Source organism: Populus nigra, chromosome 7, assembly GCF_951802175.1.
Source record: "Populus nigra chromosome 7, ddPopNigr1.1, whole genome shotgun sequence".
Taxonomy (NCBI): Eukaryota; Viridiplantae; Streptophyta; class Magnoliopsida; order Malpighiales; family Salicaceae; genus Populus; species Populus nigra.
This window is the reverse complement of record NC_084858.1, coordinates 20837228-20862674: the sequence shown is the minus strand read 5'-3', so window position 1 is coordinate 20862674 and position 25447 is coordinate 20837228. Positions and strand designations below refer to the sequence as shown.

General features: G+C 29.6%; 1 pseudogene; it reads left to right on the top strand.

Annotated features, from left to right (window-relative positions):
• Positions 1-1085: 1085 nt before the first annotated feature.
• Positions 1086-23847, top strand: LOC133699308 (cysteine-rich receptor-like protein kinase 10; annotated as a pseudogene).
• The last annotated feature ends 1600 nt before the right edge of the window (positions 23848-25447 follow it).

The window sequence follows — 25447 nt, the reverse complement described above, 5'->3', positions numbered from 1 at the left end:
TATATATATATATTCTTTATTTTCTAGCTACTAATTATAGCAGCGCGCAATCCATGAAAACTTAATAAAAAGTATTAAATAAATAGGTGAATAATTCATGTGTGAAGCCCATGATAAGAACTCTAATAATTAAATACATGTAAGTTTTTGCTTTTAATATTTGAGTGAACTTAGTTGTTGTCTAGAAGACTATTATATATTATTATATCGATGATATTGCCAACTACTTTTTCAAGCAGTTGATTATAAGTTCCTTTAAATATAGTATGAAATAATACTGATGTATTTGAATTTTATTTAGCATAATGAAATTACTATTTTTTTTTCTAAAAAAAGAAAAGAACTTATCAGTCAATAAAAACAGCTTATAGAAATTTCAAAGAAATAGAGACAAATTAGCGCTCGTCAACAAATCCAGAATACATCGCCATTCAAATGTTCTATAAGAACTTTCCACCAAGTCAACATTTGTTTTCTCTAAATGTGGCATGACCTTTTTCATTGACTTCAGTCTCCAGTCTTGTCCACGTTACCTTTACCAGATCTGATATATATATATATATACACTTTCTATTTATCCTGAGAATAATTAATATCTAAAAATTATAAAATTTAGCAAATTATTAAATTAATATTTCCTTACAATAGATCCTTAGTTATAGTTTTATGTTGTTGATTGATGAAAAATCTTTCGTTTATTAAAAGTGAACTAATAGGTAATTTTAAATAATGAGAAAAGAAAAGAAGATAAATAAGGATATGTTTTTATTAAAAGAAAAATTGCTGTTTTTCATCCATTATTATAGTGTATATTATTTAATTAATTAATAAAATGATATAAAATATTAAATGATTTTAATTAGTTATTCTAAAGAAATGATTGCGATCAATCAATAAGTGCCAGTGCTAATCCTCTCTGGTAGGAAGACAGCTTGATATAGAAATTTCTAAGAAATGAACACAAAGTAGCAGAAAGCAACACGGCAAGGGACTCCATGGTCTCTGTGACTCTGTCCAATATCATTGACTTTTTTCCCAATCAGAGAACAATAAATGTGGCGTGACTTCTTTCATTGACTTCAATCTCCAGTTTTGCTAAGCTTCTCTCCATTCCTTGTCCACATTACCTTTCATTTCATCTGATAAAAAGATTCAACTTTCTTTCTTCCACCGTGAGGGCTGCTAGCTAGCTGATCACCCAAAAGATGGATTCTCTCGAATTCTACGTTATCCTGCTCTCGTTGCTTACCCTTGCCATTATCACTCTAGCACAGGAGGATGCCAATTATCTCTATCATAATTGCCAAAACGCAACCACCTCCGCAATAAACAGCACCTACCGAGTCAATCTAAATCTCCTCCTCTCTTCACTTGCCTCGAATGCAACCCGGAATAATACCATTGGATTCTACAACACCTCTTTCGGGCAGAATACTGATCAAGTGTACGGCCTGTTTATCTGCCGTGGCGATCTTAGCAGCACTACTGTTTGCCAAAATTGTGTCACCTTCGCCACTGAAGATATAGTCCAGCGTTGCCCAATCGGAATAGCGTCCATTGTGTATTACGATGCGTGCATCCTACGTTACTCAAACAGGAACATTTTCTCTAAGGTGGATCAAAGCCCTGGTTTCTCCTTGTTAAACACACAGAATATCACAACCGAACCCCAGCGTTTTAATAATCTAGTGGGAGCCACCGCGAATGATTTGGCTGCTCGAGCTGCAAGTGCTCCTCCAGGTGCTAAAAAGTTTGCCGTGAACAAAACGTCTTTCAATGCGTTCCAAAATATATACAGCCTTGCCCAGTGCACACCGGATTTATCTAGCTCTGATTGCAATCGATGTCTCAGTGCAGCTATAGCTGGATTGCCCAATTGCTGCAGCAGCAAGATAGGAGGAAGAGTCATGTTTCCTAGTTGTTATATTCATTATGAAATTACTGAATTTTATAATGCAACGGCAGTTGCAGCGGAGTCACCGCCTCCTCCTCCTCCGCCCGTGGTTCTTCCTTCTCCTCCACCTCCTAGTTCAGTGACAATACCAGAAGGTAAAGTTATTTTGCACTATTTATTGTTTTTGTCAATATCTTTAATCCCCACTCTAACAAAATCGTTCCTATAGAATGCACTCGTCGAATTTTAAATTTATCTCTTAAATTTTTTGGATGAAATTTATTTATTAAATTAAAAAATACAAAATCCTTAAATTATTTTGGAAAAAAATTTAATCCTTTTGTAAATTTTAAAATTAAGCTACGGTTTGTTTTTTTTTTTTGTTTTTCCCTGGTCGGTTGATATTCTTGATTCAAATGTGATGGTTTCTTGTAAAGTATTCTTGCCATGTGATCTTACGATTTTATCCTCCAAAAGGCATCTCACATGTTTGAAAGTCAATTCCGAGTCCTCTAATGTGTATCCCACGCCATGAAAGTTCAATCCAAAGAGGTCCATTCTGGTGTTAGGTCAACATTTCTTTTCGGATCCCACCACGTCATAGTACCTCCAAAATTGTTCACGATTTTGTGCGTGTTGTGCAAAACTTCCAAAAAAAAAAAAAAAAAAACACTTGCAATATTTACCATGTTTGGATCAAGAATTCTCTACCTCCATGAACAATTTAAAAAAAATCCATCTAAATTAAGAAAAAAAAAACCTTGGAAGAACAAATCCCTCAAGTGAAGCCCTCTTAAGATAAACTTCTCAAAGCTACAACGGAATCGTCACGAATAGAGGAATTCTACACTACTTACTTTTCCTAGTAGAGATTTGCGACACGATTCAACAATTCAATTTTTGCTCATCAAGATTAAATCAATCTCTTTAATAGTTAAATATAGTGTAACGAGACTAGAAAATTCATCAGGTTTTTCCTTCTTACATCTTGAACTTAGATTAACAAATTAAAAAGAACCTGAGAAATTATTATAGCTCTAGAGACAAATCAAAATTGCTCCTTACTCAAAAAACATTTTAACTAGGCGTTGATTGTAATATTTACTATAACACAATTATCTTTAACAATTTATGTAGGGTTAGGTTGGTAATTTAATATTTTTTTCACAGTAAAAATATTTATGTACCCTACAATTAAAAATATATATGTTGCTTTTCTCTTAGGAGTGTTTTGGTATTTTTAATTTTTTTTAAATTGTTAAATTACTTTTATACCTTTAAAAATAAAATAAACATAACTCTCTTATATTGACATTTTCATCTTTTTATCATGGTTTCTTTTTTTTAATATCATGTTACTTTAGGGGCATTGTTTTATTTTCATAAATATTTAATATTAAAAAATTCTTACTAGCACGTGCTAGCAGCTCCTGAATCCTATAGTCGGTATGTGGGGGGTTGCTCGGCTACCAAATACTTCTTTCACTAAAATTGTTGGAATCATCATGGTGCCCCCGATGTAATGGTGTGGCTCGTGTTTCAAGATTTTTAATGGCTTGGCATCAACAACCATTTTTTCTTTCTTTTTTTCTCCTCACCTAGATTTTCACACCAACCCATTAATAACTCTAGAACAACCCCTTAATTTTTTAATTCTTCAAACTTAACCCTATTCTTTTTGTTACAATTTTTTTTATCTTGAATAATTTATAAAATTGGTATGCCTTTCGATTTCATCCCTCTACACTTTTTTTCATCTTTTAAACTTGATCACCCTTCTTTTGATTGTTATTTTTTTTGTTTGAAATTATTTTTAAAAATTGATTTTGCTTTACAATTTCATCCTTCTTTGTTTTTTTTTCTTATCAACTTTAATCCTCATTCTTTTGATTATCAATATTTTTTCTTTGACAAGTTTTTTAAATTGATATTTTTAATTGGTTCATAATAAAATTCTTAATTGAACCCGGATCTAAAATTTCACAGGATGCGAGTTTTGAAGAATTGACCAGGATTATAATGTTTCCTGGGTTTGCTTGGTTTTTTTATTTTTCTTTGTCTAAGTTAATTTTTTTTTCTCATCTCATCTTTCAATATTTATTCAATTGGAGTATGGGTTATATATTTTTTAGCTTGCTTTCTGCTAAATTTTTTGTTGGTTTTGAAAATGACCCAGTTATCTTGAGCTTTTTATTTATCTTTCTTTGTTGGATTTTTTTGGCTAATTCTTTAAATTGATATCTTTTTCTGATTTCATCCTTAAATATTTGAAATTATTTTTTAAACAATTTATAAGATTAAAATTCATTTTCTATTTCATCTCCCTTTATTTTTATTTTATTTTTATCTTTCGGATTGTATTCTCACTCTTTTGATTTCTATTTGTTTTATTTGACATAACTGTTTTAATTTATTTTCTTTCTCTATGATTTTTCATTGATTTTAAAAATGACTTAGGTTTTCTCGAGTCTTTTTATTTGTTATTCTTTATTGGATTTACTTTTGGTAATCAATATTAAATTAGTTGAGAATTGAGTTTCTTGATTCAGCCCGGGTTTGAGATTTAAAGGGCTGCGAGTTTAAGATCTTTGCCTATGTTTAAAAGGTTCGCCTAGTTTTTCTTGGGTTTTTTTTTTAAGTTTATGACTTTTTAATTTTATTATTCAATAGTTATATCATTAGTGATTAGACTTTTTATCTTCATTATGAGCCTTCTATATGATTTTTTTGAATGTTTTTTTTGTGGTTCCCATATTTTTGTTTTTATGTTTTCCATATGTCAACCTTTTTTTCATTGTTGGGTCTATGGCCCAAGTTACATTTTTTTTAAAATAAAATAAAAAATAATTGCCTCATAAAATTACAAATGTTTATCAATTTCACTCCTTCCATTTTTATTTTTATTTTGTCTTTTAAATTTCATCATCATTGTTTTGATTGTTATATGTTTTGTTTAAGATCACTTTTTATATTGTTTTACACACACACACACACACACACATAATTTCATCCTCCACGAGTGTTTTTTTTCTATTATACTTGATTTTTATTCTTTTTATTGTTATCTTTTCTGCTTTTTCAAGTTTTTTAAATTAATATTTTTTTCATGATTTCATCCTTTAAAATTAAATTGGTTGAGAATTAAGTTTCTTGATTCAACTCGGGTTTAGAAATTCATTAGTTGCGAGTTTTAGATATTGGACCACGTTTAGGAGGTGTGCTCGAGTTTCCTTAGTTTTTTTTGTTTTTTTAAGATAATGTTTTTTTATTTCTTAACCTTTTTTTTAGTTTTGCATTATTATTTTTTACAGTTTGTCTTCTATGAGATTAATCTTCGGTTTATGACCAGGTTACCGATTTCAGAGCTTAATAAGGGTTGACTTTGTTTTTTTTTTTAAATTGATTTATTTTTATTTTATCATTCAATATTTAATTTATTGGAAAGTGATTTTCATACCTTTTCTTTTCCTTTCCTTCTATTAGTTTATCTCGATCATATGCCTATAGTCATGAGGTTTGCAGGTAAATCCAGGTTGACTCATATCTTTTCTCGTTGCCTTTTTAAATTATATTTCATTTTTTTATCCTTCGACATTAAATTGTTTGATAATTGAGTTTCATGATTATATTCAATTTGATTTTTAAAGTGGTCACTCTAGTATCACAATTAGGTCATAGATTTTGTATCATAACCCCAGTGGGTGCGGATCGAGTTTTTCATCCTTTTTTTAATTATTTTTCTTTCTTAATTTTTATCCTTCAACATTTTATTTGCTGGAGATTGAACTTCAACTTGTTTCTTTTTAATTTTCATTTTTTGAAGTTATCATGTTCTCAATTGATTTATTAAGAATTGGACTTTGAGCTTTTTTTCTTGTATTTTTTTTATGAGATTATCTCAATTAATCTTATATCAATGGTCGTGAAGTTTGCAAATTAACCTGTTTTAATGTAGGCTTTTTTTTTCATTATTTTTTGTTTTTCCCTTCAACATTAGAGTTGTTTGATAATTCAGGTAGAGTCATATTAGGTTCTTTTTACCTTTTTTGTTTTACTTTTTTGCCAGTTTTTTTAGTTTATTTAGTGCTGTTGTATTTTGTTAATCATGTCATTTGAAATTACTAATTGAACTAACAACTCAATTCTAAAAAAAAAAAATTCCTTAGCATTTTTTTCTAGATTGAAAAAATATTTGGCATTCCCATGGACTTTGAGAAAGTTTAACCAAATTGCGAATGACATATTTGATAGCATTTGGTCATTCCATGAGAAAGAAATACTGAACTTATAACCCTGTTTCTAATTATAATGGATCCAAAATCAAATAGATATTCATGTTGGATTGTAAACGTGGTACAAAGGGATAATTACTAGCTTGAAAGCCGCTTTTGACTTTATATCATGGAAGCAAAGTTATCAAACCCAGTCAATTATATGAGATGATTCAGCTCAAGACTTGAATTATAAGTTGGTTAGTTTGTACAGGTAAATCTAATCTAGTATCATTCAATTGAGTTATAAAATAATCAAGTTTGACATGATTAACTCCCAGCACGATTTAATATAAAACCTTACTGAGTCCAGGTTTATAGCATTTTTACTAAAAAAATTAGTTATCCCCGCCCCCGCGCCCCCAAACCACCCCCCCCCCCCAAAAAAAAAAAAAAAGGTCCCATGTCATTCACAATGGATTCGTCTCTGTTTGAATATGCTTGTATGTTAAAGTTCAAAGCTTTTACGAATTACAATGCGTTTTTGAATGATACATGTTTCTTTTTGCAGAAAAAGGAGGTGTCTCAACAGTTTTAATTATAGCCATTGCCATTCCCATTGCTGTTTCTATCGCGCTTTTCAGCATGTGTCTCTGTTTCCTGAGGAGGGCAAGAAAGATCAGAGATTATGTGCCAGAAAATGATGGTAAAGAACTTTAGAAATCTTTTTTAATTGGGAAACAAAAAAATAAAAGCAGAGTCTTTTCTGTTTTGTACTCTGCCTAATAATATTTTCAGAAGCTCAAAGGAATATCTACTTGTGTTGTGTAGTTGGAGATGAGATTACCACCGAGGAGTCCTTGCAATTTGATTTGAGTACTATAGAAGCTGCCACGAACAATTTTTCCGCTGAGAACAAGTTAGGTGAAGGAGGATTTGGTGAGGTTTACAGGGTAAGCAATTCGTAAAGCATTTAAATTTTAAAAAACAGGAAATACCTTGTTGCATTAGGATTTGAAAATCCCTTGCTCAACCATCGGTGAAAGTGCTTTCTCAGGGAAGACTTCCTAATGGACAGCAAATTGCTGTGAAGAGGCTATCAAGAAATTCTGGACAAGGTGCAGCAGAATTTAAGAATGAGGTTGTATTGGTAGCCAAGCTTGAACACAGGAATCTAGTGAGGGTGCAAGGGTTTTGCTTGGAAGGAGAAGAAAAGATTATTGTCTATGAATTTTTCAGCAACAAAAGCCTTGACTACTTTCTATTTGGTATTTATTGATGATTTTCTCATTGCCTTTTAGTACGAGAAATGCATATTTGCCTCTAGGAATATAGTCGATTCTTCGTAATCAGGCACAATTGTCTTTGAAACAGTTGATCTGCACTCTGACTTGAAGGTTCTGTTTTCTTGATTTTATAGACCCTGAAAGGCAAGGACTGTTGGACTGGTCCAGACGGTACAAAATAATAGGAGGCGTTGCTCGAGGAATTCTTTATCTTCACGAGGACTCTTGGCTACGAATTATACATCGTGACCTCAAAGCTAGCAATATTCTGCTAGATGGAGATATGAACCCCAAAATCTCAGATTTTGGCTTGGCTAGGATTTTCGTAGTTGATCAAACTCAAGCAAGTACAACTAGAATTGTTGGAACATAGTAAGTTTGGATCTAATTCCCATTGATCAGTAAATTCATCTGCTGACAGAGTGCTTTCATTTCGTTTTTTCTAATCATTTCTCTGTTTCTCTTGTTTGTAGTGGTTATATGTCCCCAGAATATGCGATGCATGGGCGTTTCTCTGTCAAGTCTGATGTCTATAGCTTTGGTGTCTTAATCCTTGAGATTATAACCGGAAAGAAGAACAGTTCTTTCTATCAAACTGGGGGTGCTGCAGACCTTGTGAGCTATGTGAGTGCAAGTTTTTCTCTCTTGAAAGCAGATAGCATAAGATTTAGCAACTTTTGACCATTCAATTTTCTTTTTCCAGGTTTGGAAACATTGGAGAGATGGAACACCATTGGAAGTGCTGGATCCAACGATGACAGATACATATTCAAGAAATGAAGTAACTAGATGCATCCACATTGGATTGTTATGTGTTCAAGAAGATCCAGCTATCAGACCCGCAATGGCAACAATTGTTCTCACACTCAATAGTTACTCGGTTACCTTACCATCACCGCAAGAGCCTGCTTTTTTTATCCAACCAGAAAATAAAAATTGATTCATTTTGAATCTTGTTACTGTTTTATTAAGCTCATTTTCAGCTTAAGGAGTGCTTTAATTTCTATGCAATGGGAAGATGAAGAGACGTACGTGTAATTACACGAAGCCAAGATTACGCGTAATGCTACTTTAGAATCTTTTGAACTGAAAATGTTTGTTTGACATAAACAAAAGCAGTTAGTTAGTTAATTACTGAAAAACAAAATGTTTGTTTGACATAAACATTAGAAATCACATGTTTACTGAAATTGTTTGTTTGGCATAAACATTAGAAATCACATGTTTATGAAATGTGATTTAGTAAAATTTTAATTCTTTTATTTCAAGCAGTTAATTAGTTAGATGCAATTTTACTAATTGGTTGACTATTTCTTATAACAATTATAATTTTATAAAGTTTTTTTAAATATATTTTATAAATTAAAATATAAATTTTTATTTAATTTACTATTTTAAAAAATAAAAAATTTTATTTTAATATATTTTTAAATAAAAATCACTTTAAAAATAAGCTATTTGTAAAAACAACATAAAAACTTATCAAAAAGCATATTCCTTCTTACCGTCATGAAAGAATGTCAAAAGGGTCACTTATCATGATGAAAAGAAGTCGTCGTTAACTAGTTGGATGCTTACACTACGAGGGTTTATTTTATATTTTTATAAAAAATTCTATAAAAATTTATAATATAAAAATTAATATTTTTTTAATATTAATAATAATTTTATTTTCAAATTTATTAATAATAACAGATGAAGTGAACATTTCAAGCAAGGAATTTATTTTCGAACATTCTAAAAGCAAGTCTGTTGCTTATTCTGTAGATGAAGATTCAATTACTGAAGTATATCCTCGATAGGGAGTATATGTATTTTCTCTAAAATAAGCACTGGAAAAAAAAACATGAGGTTAATTTTTCAGCACCAAACACTTTAAAATTGTGACTTATTTACACACACTTATAATTCTGAATATATTGGCTCTTATCTTTATAGGAAAATTAATCCTTTAATTTTCATAATCTAATAAGAATTCTAACTAACTAATTAAAAATTCTAATTAACTAGTCTAACACAAATCTCTTTTTTTTTTTCTCAAGGATTCCTACCTACACAATGATTATAACGATTATCTCACAGTCTCTCATTAAACTTGATCTTTCATCCTTTTAGAAGCTCTGTTAATTCTCTAGTATTGTTTTTCTTAATGATAACAATTTTATCATCCATAAACTTTTGTTACTTTATTTCTTTTAAAGTATTTTCAGAAGTGATTGGATCACACAATGAGAATAAAGCAAAATGAATAATTGGATCATCATATTAATTGATTTTAGTTGCCTCATAATTATTCATCTATGTAGGTCTTTTTGTAACATGTTCTGATCGTTGATTATTATTTGCTGATGTTATCAATGGGACTTGATTACCTATTAACTATTGTGATTTTTTCATAGGCCTTTCCTTTTTCTCATCATTAAGTTTTTTTTATATCTAAAGCAACTTGTTTCAACTCTTTTTCTGTTTTATTTTTTTTTTTCAAAGAGAAGCAATATGTAAAAGCTCACTTCTCTTGTCTAACTCAAAGACTTTCTCTTAATTCCTTAAATAGCTTTCTATCTCTTCATGTCTTTTATCTTTTCTAACTCAAAGACTTTCTCTTAATTCCTTAAATAGCTTTCTATCTCTTCATGCCTTTTATAAATATTGCTTTCCAATTCCTTATTTTGCATCTCAATGACTAACAAGAAGTCTACATATTCCTTCTAAATCTTGTTTGAACAATTCAGAATGTTCATGCTACATTTTATATTTGAAATCTTCATACTTACGATTAAGTGACTCAACATCTTGCAAATGTTGATCTTGTATTTTTCTTTTCTCTAGTTTAAGGCTATCATGTTCATTTTTTAGTAACCTAAAAATAATTTATCTCTCCTCTACTACATGTTCGACTTCATTTCTTAGCTCTTTATTTTTATAATTGATCAACTCTCACTCAGATTCAAAATCATATTCATCCCGATCAATAAAAGTAAAGCCTTCTTTTCTCTCTAGGATTAACATAACAAAACTTGTTAAATCTTGATAAGATTCATCTAAACTAGAGAAGATTGATTTATCTGCACTCATGTGATTGCTATACCTGGTGTCTAAATACCATAAATTTTGATGATATTTCTTATTTATATGCAAGCCATCAATAAAGACATTTTTTCTTTCTTTAATGTAAAATTAGATTTACCATCATTTCTATTCAAATTAGCATGACATTTAGATTTGTAATGTCAATACCTGTGACTCCTGAAACATTTAACCTTTGATTTGTTCATTGGCTTTGGCTTGTAAAAAGTTAAATGATTATTGTCATATTTTTTTTCCCTTGTTTGAGAATTAGAAGAATGATTATCTTTAAATTTCTGATGTGAAAATCTACCATTATTGTTGTTTGTTCTCCTTCCTCTTCTTTCTCCACCTAAAAAGTGATTATTAGATAAAACTTGTAAAGCTTGCTCCTCTTTATCTTGTTGATTCAACTTTCGCTCATGAATTAGCAAGGAACTTTGCGATTCATCAATAGAAAGTTCATCAATATTCTTATCTTTTTAATTTCTATTGAACTCATAATAAAATTGAATTTTGGTGTCAATGATTGTATAATGTTTTCAATGATTGTAATATCCTCTGTTTTATTGTCATGGATTTGCATCTTGTTAATGATTTCCATTGTTCTTGAAAAGAAGTCTATGACTAACTCTCCCATATTCACCCTATGGAATTTGAACTTTTTTCAAAGTGCTTAAAGTTGTTGCCTCTTTACTCTAGTTTTTTCTTCGTACTTTTTTCTCATCAAATCCTAAATATCCTTAGAGGTTTCCTTATAAAGAATGTTTCCAACATTGATTGGTCAATCTATTGGAAAAAAATAACTTTTTTTTCCTTGAAATCTTTCGATCATTGCACTTCTATCTTTGTTTTTTACACAATTGTTATTATTGATCTGGATGGTAATTCAATTATTTCTTGAGAAACAATTTGTCAATATTCCTTAGGTCTTAAGAAGTTATTATTAACATACTACAATGATCATAATAGACATCAAAATGTGGAATGGATGGTTGAATAAAATTATAGAACCCATGATTAGAGACTCTTTTCTACTTCTACTGTTATTGGAGGCTAACTTGCTACTTGCTACTTGCTAGTTGGATACTAATTGTTGGAAATTTTTGGTGCTTCAAAAGAACTTTTTTCTTGCTGCTGCGAAGAGTTTATCTTACTTGGTCTCTAATCAATCTAAGCTCAAATATCAATTATCAAAAAAATAAAGCACAAAAGTATTTGGATGAACCTCCCCAACTTTATTAACTAGCTCACACTCATCAACACACACTTATAATTTTGAATACATTGACCAAGGATTCTAATTAAGTAATCTTACATAATGTTTTTTTTTTTAATTAAGGAATCCTACGTAAAATAGGATTATAACTAATATCTAACATTCATGTCATGGTGTGCTATCATGATTAGTAGTTCACTAGCTACTACTTGATGAATTGACATAATGTATAACAAAAGAAAGAAATATGATTTGTCAAGTTTTAAAATTACAACCTTAAAACCTAGAGAAAACTATGTTTGATATGTTTTAAAATTTAGTAATTTATAAAATTGTTTTGAAAAACACATCAACTATTTATATAATGGCTAAACCAACCTAGACTATAAAGGAAATTCAAACCAAAATTAACTAGAAAAATAAATAAATAAATCTAAAAATAACAAGAAAAATCAAGAAAATTCCTAGACATTATCTTTTAGGTAAAATTTGAACATGTTCACCATCTTAACTAGTGCTTATCAACCAATCTTTATTAGGAATAAGGACTGTAGACACTATTAGTATTTTTTTATTTACCGACAGAATTTTCCATCGGTATTTGTACTATCATTTCGTTGGCAATTAATTTACCGACGGGATCACAAACAGAAATGCTTCGTCGATGAATCTCTTGTTGATAATTTTTTGTCTGTCGGTAAGTCTGTCAGTAATAAAAAAATATTATTACCGATGGATTTACTGAAGGGAAAAGTACGCTAAAAAAATTATCCGCTTCATTCTGTTAGTATTTTCCTCGAGAAGCTTGTCATATAACTGATAAAAATACCGTATGCAATTCCTTCGATAATTATTTAAAAATATTTTTAAAAAATTCATTTAAAAAAACTAGAAAATAATTAAATTAATATAAATCAACACTCCATAATACTCAGAATTGAGCTGCTTGAAAAAAAATTCAACTCAAACAAATTTGCAAAAAATAAATAACACAAAAAAATAAACAAAAATAATAAATAAATAAATCAACTAAAAATAATTTCATATGAAAAAAATAAAGTTGTGATTGCTAAAAATTTTAAAATCCTATAAATAAATCAACTAAAAATTGATCTCATATGAAAAAAGAAAATCCTACAACAGTATTCATACAATTATTAAGAATGGAAAAATTTAAAAATAAAATAAAATAAAATAACAAATATAATGAAAAATCAAACACAAAAAATTAAAGAAGAAAAAAAATATTACTTTAATGTAGTTGCGAGTGAAGATGAGAAGAGGAAAAAAAACAAATTCATAAAGTATGTTTATTAAAAAAAAACTGAGAAAAGAAAAAAAAAAAGAGGGGAAGACATACTTGAGCGTGGAGGAGAAAAGAAGAAGTTGAGGAGAGAAGAGAGGAGAAAGAAAGAAAGAAAGAAAGAGATGTTGATATTTTTCACAAAATAATAATAATAATAATAATAATAATAATAATAATAAGAAGAAGAAGAGACTCATCTGTTGTGAAATTAGGGATTCTAGTCTTTTTATTAGGGCATTTTACCTAAGGATAATTAAATATTAATATTTTTAATTATTCCGTAGGTGATTTCATTTGTAATATTTAATTGAAATTTTTAATTTAATCGAAAAGTTTCAGAAACAACCAAATATCACCGACGACTTTTTAATCCGTTGATGATTCTGTCTGAAATATTTAATTTAAGTATTCATTTTAATCAAAAAATTTCAGAAACCCGCCAAATAACACCGATGACTTTTCAATCCGTCGGTAATTTTGTCTGTAAAAAACAGTAAATAACACGTCATCGTACTTTTTGGTTTTGTTTTAAATTTTTTTTCACTGTAATTCCTTCGGTATATATTAAAAGAATATTTCTATCGGTAAAATTCACTACAATTTACCGACGGAAATATTCTGTTAGTAATTATATTTGTATTTATCAATTTTCTAGTAGTAAGAACTTTATATCAAACTTTCAACTTGATAAATAATCAAATCAAAAGTTATGCCATGCTTTTGTTAGAAAGCTCCTTTTAACATGTCTAAACGTTTTTGGATTTGTTCTTGTTTATTTGATTTATGAATATATCCAGTTGAGATTCCACGCCATGTATATTGTTTTAAATTCCAATATGATGGGTATGTAATCTAGCTGGTTGTTTTATTACAAAATCATAACCAACTAAAAGCATACTAGAGGAAGCTAAAATACTTTAAATAAAATTATATTTGAATTAGCAAGTGTCAACTAAAACTAAGTTTCTTTTCGGACCATTTTAAGAATATTTTCACATTGGTTTTATGTATTCATAGTAATTTAACAAATTCTCTTAAATATTGTTATCCAAGATTTAAACTAAAGATTAAAATCCTTGAACTTAATCACCCGTTGAACTTCTCGAGATTAAAATAATGCACTCGGACACATACAAAATTGAAATTTAATCGGTAAAGTTACTAAATCAGTAAATTTAATTTAAGTTTTTGTTTTGCTAGATTTTAAACTTGATCAAAATATTAATGAAAAATGTGTTTCTCACCATCTTTGTCATTGAATTAAAATCCATGGTAATAATTGTACACACAGATTTTAATAAAAAAAAATAAACAAGGAAAAATGTAGCAAATATTCAATTTTATTAAAATTGTGTGTGATGGGTACAATTAATTTTATAAATAGATTATCCTTTCTAAAATAATTTAGAAGAAATATAGATATACATATATGAAGCTTATAATTAAAAACTTATTTGAAGCTGCACTATATACCTATTTATCTCAAAATTTTATTGCCATATATTATTCCCGGAATAATATATGGCAATAAAAGTTTGACTTGCCAAATATCTTTATGAATATTTTATTTAATTATCATAAACATAAGATGCCACTTCCTCAAAAATTCCTCAAAAGTAGAATGGAATGCTGACTTCCTCAAAAGTAGAATGGAAGAGATGGAGAACCCAAAAATTAAAAGACAAACTAAATTTATAAAATGAAGTTTTAAACCCACAAGTGGCCTTCTAATAATGAATTAAGGAATTGGGCACGAATTATCATAAACATAAGAGTTCAAAATAAATTTAGTTGGGTCATTTTAAAATAATAAAAAAAAAACAAATGATACATTGCTTATAATGGTAGACGATAACTTGCCTAATGAGCACCAACTCGGAATTTGTCCCCTCTGTGATGGCTAAAAAAACTTTGGAGGGTTTTCTTGGGTTGAAAATTTAATTTTTAATTAATTTTTATATTAAAAAACACTTTATAAATACTAATTATTAGTAATTGTAATCATTCTATATCTAATAATTAAAGCTAATAATTAATAATTTTTCATTAATATAAACGAGTAGATTTTTTATTTGTTTTTCATATAAAGCTAATAATTAATAATTTAATTAACTTTTCCCTTTTTTATAAAATCTAATCATTCCATATCTAATTAAGAAAAAGACTAAAACAACAATATATAATTTCTTAACACTAGTTAATTTCGTTTTCTATATGCCAACTCATGCATTATACAAAATCTTAAATAATATTAAAAAAACCCTCTTAAATCATCCCTAACCTATATAGTACATCATTTAAACTTTATATTGATTATCAAAACTGTAAAAATACTTTAAAACAAGTCATTGAAGGCCAATAATTCAAATCTAGAATTATATCAATTTTTTAAGGATTTATATTTTGAAGTTCTCCTTATAAATATATATAAATTCTTTATTTTGTAGCTACTATAATTATAGCATCAATCCATGAAAACCTAATAAAAAGTATTAAATATATAGGTGAATATATAATTCATGTGTGAAGCCCATGGTAAGAACTCTAATAATTAAATATATGTAAGTTTTTGCTTTTAATACTTGAGTGAACTTAGTTGTTGTCTAGAAGACTATTATATATTATATCGATGATATTGCCATCTAATTTTTCAAGCAGTTGATTATAAGTTCCTTTAAATATAGTATGAAATAATAATGAAATTACTATTTTTTTTTCTAAAAAAAGAAAAGAACTTATCAGTCAATAAAAACAGCTTATAGAAATTTCAAAGAAATGGAGACAAATTAGCGCTCGTCAACAAATCCAGAATACATTGCCATTCAAATGTTCAATAAGAACCTACCACATATATATATATATATGTGGTAGGTTACATGAACCTTGACCAGTGGTCATATAGTGGCAAGAGAGGGCAATTGCCTCCTTAAATTATAAAATCAGATTTATTAACAAACGTTTTGAAAAAAATTAAATTAACAAGCCTTTCTTCTAGTATTTATTTATTTATTTTCTTACATAAATTTTGATGAAATAAATATACTATTATGGATAGAGAGATGATTAATTTTCTAACAAAGACTGTTTATTTAACACATCCATCAATAATACAATTATTAAAATACAAAACTACTTCTCATTATAGAAATTTCTAAGAAATGAACACAAAGTAGCAGAAAGCAACACGGCGAGGGACTCCATGATCTCTGTCCGGCTGTCCCCACTATCATTACCTCTCATCTGATAAAAGGATGAACTCTCTTTCTTCCACCATGAGGGCTGTTAGCTAGCTAGAGAGCTTGATCACCCAAAAGATGAATTCTCTCAAATTCTACATTATCCTGCTCTCGTTCCTTACCCTTGCTATTATCACTCTAGCACAGGAGGATGCCAATCACCTCTATCATAATTGCCAAAACGCAACCACGTCCACAATAAACAGCACCTACCGAGTCAATCTAAATCTCCTCCTCTCTTCACTTGCCTCAAACGCAACCCGGAATAATACCAATGGATTCTACAACACCTCTTTCGGGCAGAACACTGATCAAGTGTACGGCCTGTTTATCTGCCGTGGCGATGTTAGCAACACTGTTTGCCAAAATTGTGTCACCTTCGCCACCAAAGATATAGTCCAGCGTTGCCCAATTGGAATAGTGTCCATTGTGTTTTACGATGCGTGCCATCTACGTTACTCAAACAGGAACATTTTCTCTAAGGTGAATCAAAGCCCTGCTTACTACAAGTGGAACTTACAGAATATCACAACCGAACCCCAGCGTTTTAACAATCTAGTGGGAGCCGCCGTGAATGATTTGGCTGCTCGAGCTGCAAGTGCTCCTCCAGGTGCTAAAAAGTTTGCTGTGAACAAAACGTCTTTCGATGCGTTCCAAAAGATATACAGCCTTGCCCAGTGCACACCGGATTTATCTAGCTCTGATTGCAATCGATGTCTCAGTGCAGCTATAGCTAGATTGCCCATTTGCTGCAGCAGCAAGATAGGAGGAAGAGTCTTGTTTCCTAGTTGTTATATTCATTATGAAATTACTGAATTTTATAATGCAACGGCAGTTGCAGCGGAGTCACCGCCTCCTCCTCCTCCGCCCGTGGCTCTTCCTTCTCCTCCACCTCCTCGTTCAGCGACAATACCAGAAGGTAAAGTTATTTTCCACTATTTATTGTTTTATTCAATATCTTTAATATTCCCCACTCTAACAAAATCGTTACTATATATAGAATGCACTCGTCGAAATTTAAATTTATCTCTTAAATTTTTTGGATGAAATTTATATATTAAATTACAAAATACAAAATCCTTAAGTCATTTTGGAAAAAAAAAATCAATCCTTTTGTAAATTTTAAAATTAAGCTACGGTTCGGTTTTTTTTTTTTTATTATCGCAGTTGGACTTTGTCTAAAACTTTAAAATAATTAAGTTATTGTTTAGTTGCGCATTTGCTTTAGCTCTTTGTCTGCCATTCAGATGTTCTATAAGAACTTTCCATCAAGTCAACATTTGTTTTCTCTTAATTATAGGTATCAAAATCGGCTTGGGTGTTGACCTGGTCAAAAAATCGGGTTTCAAGTTTTATGGATCAACCCGGAAAATTTTTTAAAAATATATATTTAAAGTTTTAATATTTTATATGAAAAAATTAAAAAATTTCATATAAATATAGACTATGTATATTATAAATAATAAAATTTAAAAGAATATTTTAAAAAAATCAATCCTTTTATAAATTTTAAAATTAATCTCCGGTTCTGATTTTTTTTTCCTGGTCAGTTGATATTCTTGATTCAAATGTGATGGTTGTGGCCCGATTCTTGTAAGGTATTGTTGCCATGTGATCTTACGATTTTATCCTCCAAAAGGCATCTCACATGTTTGAAAATCAATTCCTAGTCCTCGTTAGTATCCCACGCCACGTGATAGTACCTCCAAAATGGCTCGGTTGTGTACGTGATATTATTGCCATGTGATCTTACGATTTTTTGGGTGTTGTGCAAAACTTACAAAATAAAATAACAAACACTTGCAATATTTACAATAAAAAATAAAATAAAATAACAAACACTTGCAATATTTAACATGTTTGGATCAAGAATTGCCTACCTCCATGAACAATTTTAAAAAAACCCATCTGAAATAAGAAAAAAAACCTTGCAAGAACAAATCCCTAAAGTCAAGGCCTCTAAAGATAAACTTATCAAAGCTACCACACTACATATTTTTCCTAGTAGAGATTCGCGACACGATTCAACAATTCAATTTTTGCTCATCAAGATTAAATCAATTAATGTATCCCTACAATAAAAAAAAATATGTTGCCTTTCACTTAAGGGCATTTTGATATTTTTATTTTTTTAAATAGTTAAATTACTTTTATATTTTTAAAGATAAAATCAATATAACTCTCTCACATTAGCTTTTTATCTTTTTACCATGATTTTTTAATATCATTATAGTTCAGAGGAATTATTTTATATTAATAAATGTTAAATATTGTTTTTTAAAAAAACTTACTGGCGAGTGTTAGTAGCCCCCGAGTCCTTCAACCGGCGCGTGCAGGTTGCCCAGCCAACGAATGCTACCATCACTAACATTGTTGGAATTGTCATGGCACCCCAATGTAATAGGGCGGCTTGTGTTTCAAGATTTCCAATGGTGTGGCCTCGATAACCATTTGTCTACCCTCTTCTCTCTTTCTAGATTTAGATTTTCACGCCAGACCTTTAACAACTCTAGAAGAGCCTTTAATTTTTTAATTATTTAGATTTGATCTTTATTTTTTTTATTATAATTTTATTATCTTGAAAATTTTATAAAATTGGCATGCCTTTTCGATTTCATCTCTCTTCACTTTTTTCATCGATTAAATTTGATCATCGTTCTTTTAATTGCTATTTTTTTTATTCGAAATCATTTTTTAAATTGATTTTGCTTTACAATTTCATCCTCTGTTTTTTTCCTGTCAAATAATTTATCTTCATTCTTTTAATTGTCAATGTTTTTGCTTTGACAAGTTTTTTAAATTGGTTCGTAATAAACTTCTTGATTGAGCATGAATCCAGGATTTCACGGATTGCAAGTTTTAAAGATTTGACCAGGTTTATGTTGTTTTCCAGGTGTGCTTAGTTTTTTATTTTTCTTTGTCTAAGTTAATTTTTTGCCCGTCTCATCCTTCAATATTTATTCAATGAGAGATTGGGTTACATATTGTTTTAGCTTGCTTTCTACTAATTTTTTTGTTGGTTTTGAAAATAACCCAATTATCTTGAGCCTTTTATTTATCGTTCTTTGTTGGGTTTTTTTTGGCTAATTCTTGAAATTAATATCTTTTCCTGATTCCATCCTTAAATATTTGATATTATTTTTAAAACAACTTATAAGATTAATTTTTTTTTTCTATTTCATCTCCCTTTATTTTTTTTTTATCTTTTGGATTGTGTTCTCACTCTTTCGATTTCTATTTGTTTTATTTGAAATAACTTTTTAAATTTATTTTCTTTCTCTAGGATTTTTCATTGATCTAAAAAATAACTCATGTTTTCTCAAGTCATTTTATTTGTTTTTTTTGTTGGATTTACTTTCACTAATCAATATTAAATTAGTTAAGAATTGAGCTTTTTGATTTAGCCTGATCTAAAATTTCATGGGTTACGAGTTTAAGACATTTGCCTGGTTTTAAAAGTTTCATCCAGTTTTGTTTTGTTTTTTTTTAAGCTAATGACTTTTTATTTTGTTATTCAATATTTATATAATTAATTATTAGACTTTTGTTTTTTTTATTATGAGCCTTCTATATGATTTTTTTTAATGTTCATTTTTTTTCGGGTTCCTATATTTTTTTTATATTTTCCATATGTCACCTTTTGTTTTTCTTTGTTAGGTATATGGCCGGAGTCACATTTGTTTTTTAAAAAATAAAACATGCTTGCCTCATAAAATTACAAATGTTCTTCAATTTCACCCATTCTATTTTTTTATCTTTTAAATTTGGTCCTTATTATTTTGATTGCTATTTTGTTTTGTTTGGGATCATTTTTAGATTGTTTATATATATATATATATATATATATATATATATATATATATATATATATATATAATTTCATTCTCCATGAGTTTTTTTTTCTATCAAATTTAATCTCTATATTTTTTATTGTTATCTTTTTTTCTTTATCAAGTTTTTTAAATTAATATTTTTTCATGATTTTATCTTTTAAAATTAAAGTGGTTGAGAATTAAGTTTCTTGATTCAACTTGAATCCAGGAATTCATCAGTTGTGAGTTTTAGAGATTGGATCAGATTTAGAAGGTGTGCTCAGGTTTTCTTATTTTTTTTCTTTTCTTTTTCTTAAAGATAATATTTTTTTTTTATTTCTAAACCTTTTTTTAGTTTTGCTTTATTATTTTTTACGGTTTGTTTTCTATGAGATTAGTCTCGGATTCATGACTAGAGTCACTAGTTTCAAAGCTTAATAGGGGTTGCCTAGTTTTTGTTTTTTTTTTAAATTGGTTTATTTTTATTTCATCTTTCAACATTTGGTTTATTGAAAAGTGGTCTTCACATCTTTTCTTTTCCTTTCCTTTTATTGGTTTATTTCAATCATATGCCTATAGTTATAGGGTTTGCAGGTAAACCCAGGTTAACTCATATTTTTTCTCGTTGCCTTTTTAAATTATATTTCTCGTTATATAGTTTCATGATTATATTCAATTTTCTTTAAAATGTGGTCATTCTAGTATCATAACTAGGTCATAGATTTTGCATCTTAACCCTAGTGGGCACAAATCGAGTTTTTTCATCTTTTTTAATTATCTTTTTTTCTTAATTTTTATCTTTCAACATTTTACTTGTTAGAGATTTAACTTCAGTTTTTTTCTTTTTATTTTTCATTCTTTTGAATTATCATGTTCTCATTTAATTTATTAGGAATTGAACTTTAAGCATTTTTTCTTGCATTTTTTTTTCTCTATAAAATTATCTTAATCTTATGTCAATGGTCGTGAAGTTTGCAAGTTAACATGTTTTAACTCAAGCTTTTTTTTTAATTATATTTTATTTCGCCCTTCAATATTAGAGTTGCTTAATAACCCAGGTAAGCTCAAGTTAGGTTCATTTTATCTTTTTTATTTTATTTTTTTGTCAGATTCTTAAAACAAAATTCTTAATATTTTTTTCTAAATTGAAAAATTTTTTTGCTTACGCGGGCCACTAATCTAGTTTGAATTATAAAGAGGGAACATAAATCTGAACTATCTCTTCAATCCCTTTTTTTTTTTCTTTATCCTTTAAATAAATATTTCAAATAAGTTTATTGAGTATATCCATGTCGTCCATCTGGACTATTAAATTTCAGTATAATAGTAAATGCAATGGTTTTGATAACCATCATGCACTATTGCACGGATGTTATGAAAAGAGGCATTGGTGCATTCCCATGGCCTTGAATTATGAGTTGGGTTAGCTTGTACAGGTAAATCCAATCTAGTATCATTTTAAAATTTATTTGAAGAAACATTTAAAAAAAAATTAAGAGAACAAGTTATAAAGAGACTGATCAATCAAGTCACATAATAATCAAGTTTGACATAGTTAACTCTCAATGAGATTTAATATAAAACCTTGTCTAGGTTAATTACTGGGTCGGCAATTCGACTCACCAAACCAAGCCAGGTTTATAGTATTTTTATTAAAAAAAAAATTAGTTATCTAAAAATAATTTATTATCTTTATCTTCTGTTATTTGAAAAAATGTTTTTTGACATCGTTAAATATTTTCTTTTTTCCAATTTATTAACCCATCCACACCCCCCCCCCCCCAAAAAAAAAAAAGAAGAAGAAAAAAAAAAGAGCTCCCATGTCATTCACAATGGATTCGTCTCTGTTTGAATATGCTTGTATGTTAAAGTTAAAAGCTTTTATGAATTACAATGCGTTTTTGAATGATACATGTTTTTTTTTTGCAGAAAAAGGCGGTGTCTCAACAGTTTTAATTATAGCCATTGTCATTCCCATTGCTGTTTCTATCGCGCTTTTGAGCTTGTGTTTCTGTTTCCTGAGGAGGGCAAGAAAGACCAGAGATTATGTGCCAGAAAATGATGGTAAAGAACATTAGAAATCTTTTTTAATTGGGAAACAAAACAAAAGCAGTCTTTTCTGTTTTGTACTCTGCCTAATAATATTTTCAAAAGCTCAAAGTAATATCTACTTGTGTTGTGTAGTTGGAGATGAGATTACCGCCGAGGAGTCCTTGCAATTTGATTTGAGTACTATAGAAGCTGCCACGAACAATTTTTCCGCTGATAACAAGTTAGGTGAGGGAGGATTTGGTGAGGTTTACGAGGTAAGCAATTCGTAAAGCATTTAAATTTTCAAGAACAGGAAATACCTTGTTGCATTAGGATTTAAAAATCCCTTGCTCAACCATCGGTGAAAGTGCTTTCTCAGGGAACACTTCCTAATGGACACCAAATAGCTGTGAAGAGGCTATCAAAAAAATCTGGACAAGGTGCAGCAGAATTTAAGAATGAGGTTGTATTGGTAGCCAAGCTTCAACACAGGAATCTAGTGAGGGTGCAAGGGTTTTGCTTGGAAAGAGAAGAAAAGATTCTTGTCTATGAATTTGTCTGCAACAAAAGCCTTGACTACTTTCTATTTGGTATATATCGATGATTTTCTAAATGTTCTTCTTATTGCCTTTTAGTACGAGAAATGCATATTTGCCTCTAGGAATATAGTCGATTCTTCGTAATCAGGCACAGTTGTCTTTGAAACAGTTGATCTGCACTCTGACTTGAAGGTTCTGTTTTCTTGATTTTATAGACCCTGAAAGGCAAGGACTGTTGGACTGGTCCCGACGGTACAAAATAATAGGAGGCGTTGCTCGAGGAATTCTTTATCTTCACGAGGACTCTCGGCTACGAATTATACATCGTGACCTCAAAGCCAGCAATATTCTGCTAGATGGAGATATGAACCCCAAAATCTCAGATTTTGGCTTGGCTAGGATTTTCGTAGTTGATCAAACTCAAGCAAGTACAATTAGAATTGTTGGAACATAGTAAGTTTGGATCTAATTCCCATTGATCAGTAAATTCATCTTCTGACAGAGTGCTTTCATTTCGTTTTTTTCTAATCATTTCTTTGTTTTTCTGGTTTGTAGTGGTTATATGTCCCCAGAATATGCAATGCATGGGCGTTTCTCTGTCAAGTCTGATGTCTATAGCTTTGGTGTCTTAATCCTTGAGATTATAACCGGAAAGAAGAACAGTTCTTTCTATCAAACAGGGGGTGCTGTAGACCTTGTGAGCTATGTGAGTGCAAGTTTTTCTCTCTTGAAAACAAATAGCATAAGATGTAGCAACTTTTGACCATTCAATTTTCTTTTTTCAGGTTTGGAAACATTGGAGAGATGGGACACCATTGGAAGTGCTGGATCCAACTCTGACAGATACATATTCAAGAAATGAAGTAATTAGATGCATCCACATTGGATTGTTATGTGTTCAAGAAGATCCAGCTATCAGACCCGCAATGGCAGCAATTGTTCTCACACTCAATAGTTACTCCGTTACCTTACCATCACCGCAAGAGCCTGCTTTTTTTTTCCATAGCACTATAACAGATGAAGTGAACATTCAAGCAAGGAATTTCTTTTAGAACATTCTAAAAGCAAGTCTGTTGCTTATTCTGTAGATGAAGATTCAATTACTGAAGTCTATCCTCGATAGGGAGTATATGTATTTTCTCTAAAATGAGCATTGAGAAAAACATGAGGTCAATTTTTCAGTACCGAACACTTTAAAATTGTAATTTTTATTGTTTAAGAATAAAACACACAAGTATTTGGATGAATGTCCCAAATTTTATTGATTAGCTTCTACACACACTCCGTTGAATATATTAATCCTCAAGTTATAATAATCTAATAAAGATTCTAACTAACTAATTAACCAAAGATTCTAATTAGTTATTCTAACACAAATCTTTTTTTTAATCAAAGATTCCTACCTACACAATGATTATAACTAATATCTAACAATAATTAATATTCTTAAACACTCAATTTAACAATGAAAGATTTTATATATGTTATAATCGTTGATCATTATTTATTGAAGTTATCAGTGGAATTTGACCATCTACTGATTTTTTTGACGGACCTCTCTTTTTCTTATCATTAAATTTCTTTATAGCCAAAGCAATTTGTTCTAACTCTTCTTCTTTTTTCCATGAAAGAAGCAATACGTTGAAGCTTGTTTTTTTTTTTCCTTAGCTGAAAGGCTTTCTCTTTATTTAAAATAGCTTTTTATTTCTTCATCCTTTTTATCAATATTACTCTAAATCCTATAAAAAAGTCTCAATGACCAATAAAAAAGTCTGCATGTTACTTCTAAATCCTATCGAACGATTTAGAACATTCTTACTCTATTTTATTTATAAGATCTTCATATTCATGCTTAAGTGACTCAATATTTTGGTGATGTTGATCTCATATTCCTTTTTTCTCTGGTTGAAGACTATCACACTCATCTTTGAAAAACTTAGAAACAATTTATCTCTCATTGCTACACTTTCGACTTCCTTCCCCAGCTATTTACTTCTTTCGTTAATCAACTTTCACTCCGTTTAATATCATATTCATCCTACGATATGTACTGATCTTGTGCATTAGTAGCATGCATCGATTGTCGCGTTCATTTGCCATCTCACATTTATCCCAACCAGTTAGTTTGCCTCATTCAGATGGATCAAAATTTAATTTAATTACCTATATGAATGCATGGGTATATGCGGAACTCCCTTGGTATTATAGTGTGTGAAATCCTCCAACATTTTTATAAAGTCCGGGTGTGTGTGTGTGTTAATTTTCATATATCAATATAAATTATCTAATATAATTGACGATAGATTTTTAGGCATTGATACTAAATATTTCCTATGGACATTTTTTATACATAATAAAATTATATTTGAATTAGCAAGTGTCAACCAAAACTAAGTTTCTTTTCGGACAATTTTAAGAGTATTTTCACGTTGGTTTATTTAAAGTTACGTATTTGCTTTTACAGTCATGGTATTTTGGGCCACCTTTGGACTTTGGTACATGTAATTTAAGTTTTTGTTTTGCTGGATCTTAAACAAGATCAAAATATTCAAGAAAAATCCTTGTCTTTGAATTAAAATCCATGGTAATAATTGTACACACAAGTTTTAATAATAAAAATAATAATTGTGTGTGATGGGTACAATTTTCTAATAATAATTTTGAAACAAAAGAATTGTTGTTCCTCTTATACTTTTCTACGTGAATATTTGAAGACCAGAATCTTGATGAGTCAGCTAGATTTATATTGTTGGATCCAACACTTCTATGTCTTTGATCTCTCCTTATAGTCTTAAGTGTAGTTCTATAGAAGCACTGGGCTTGATGGGCTTTGGGCCAAATCTGAAG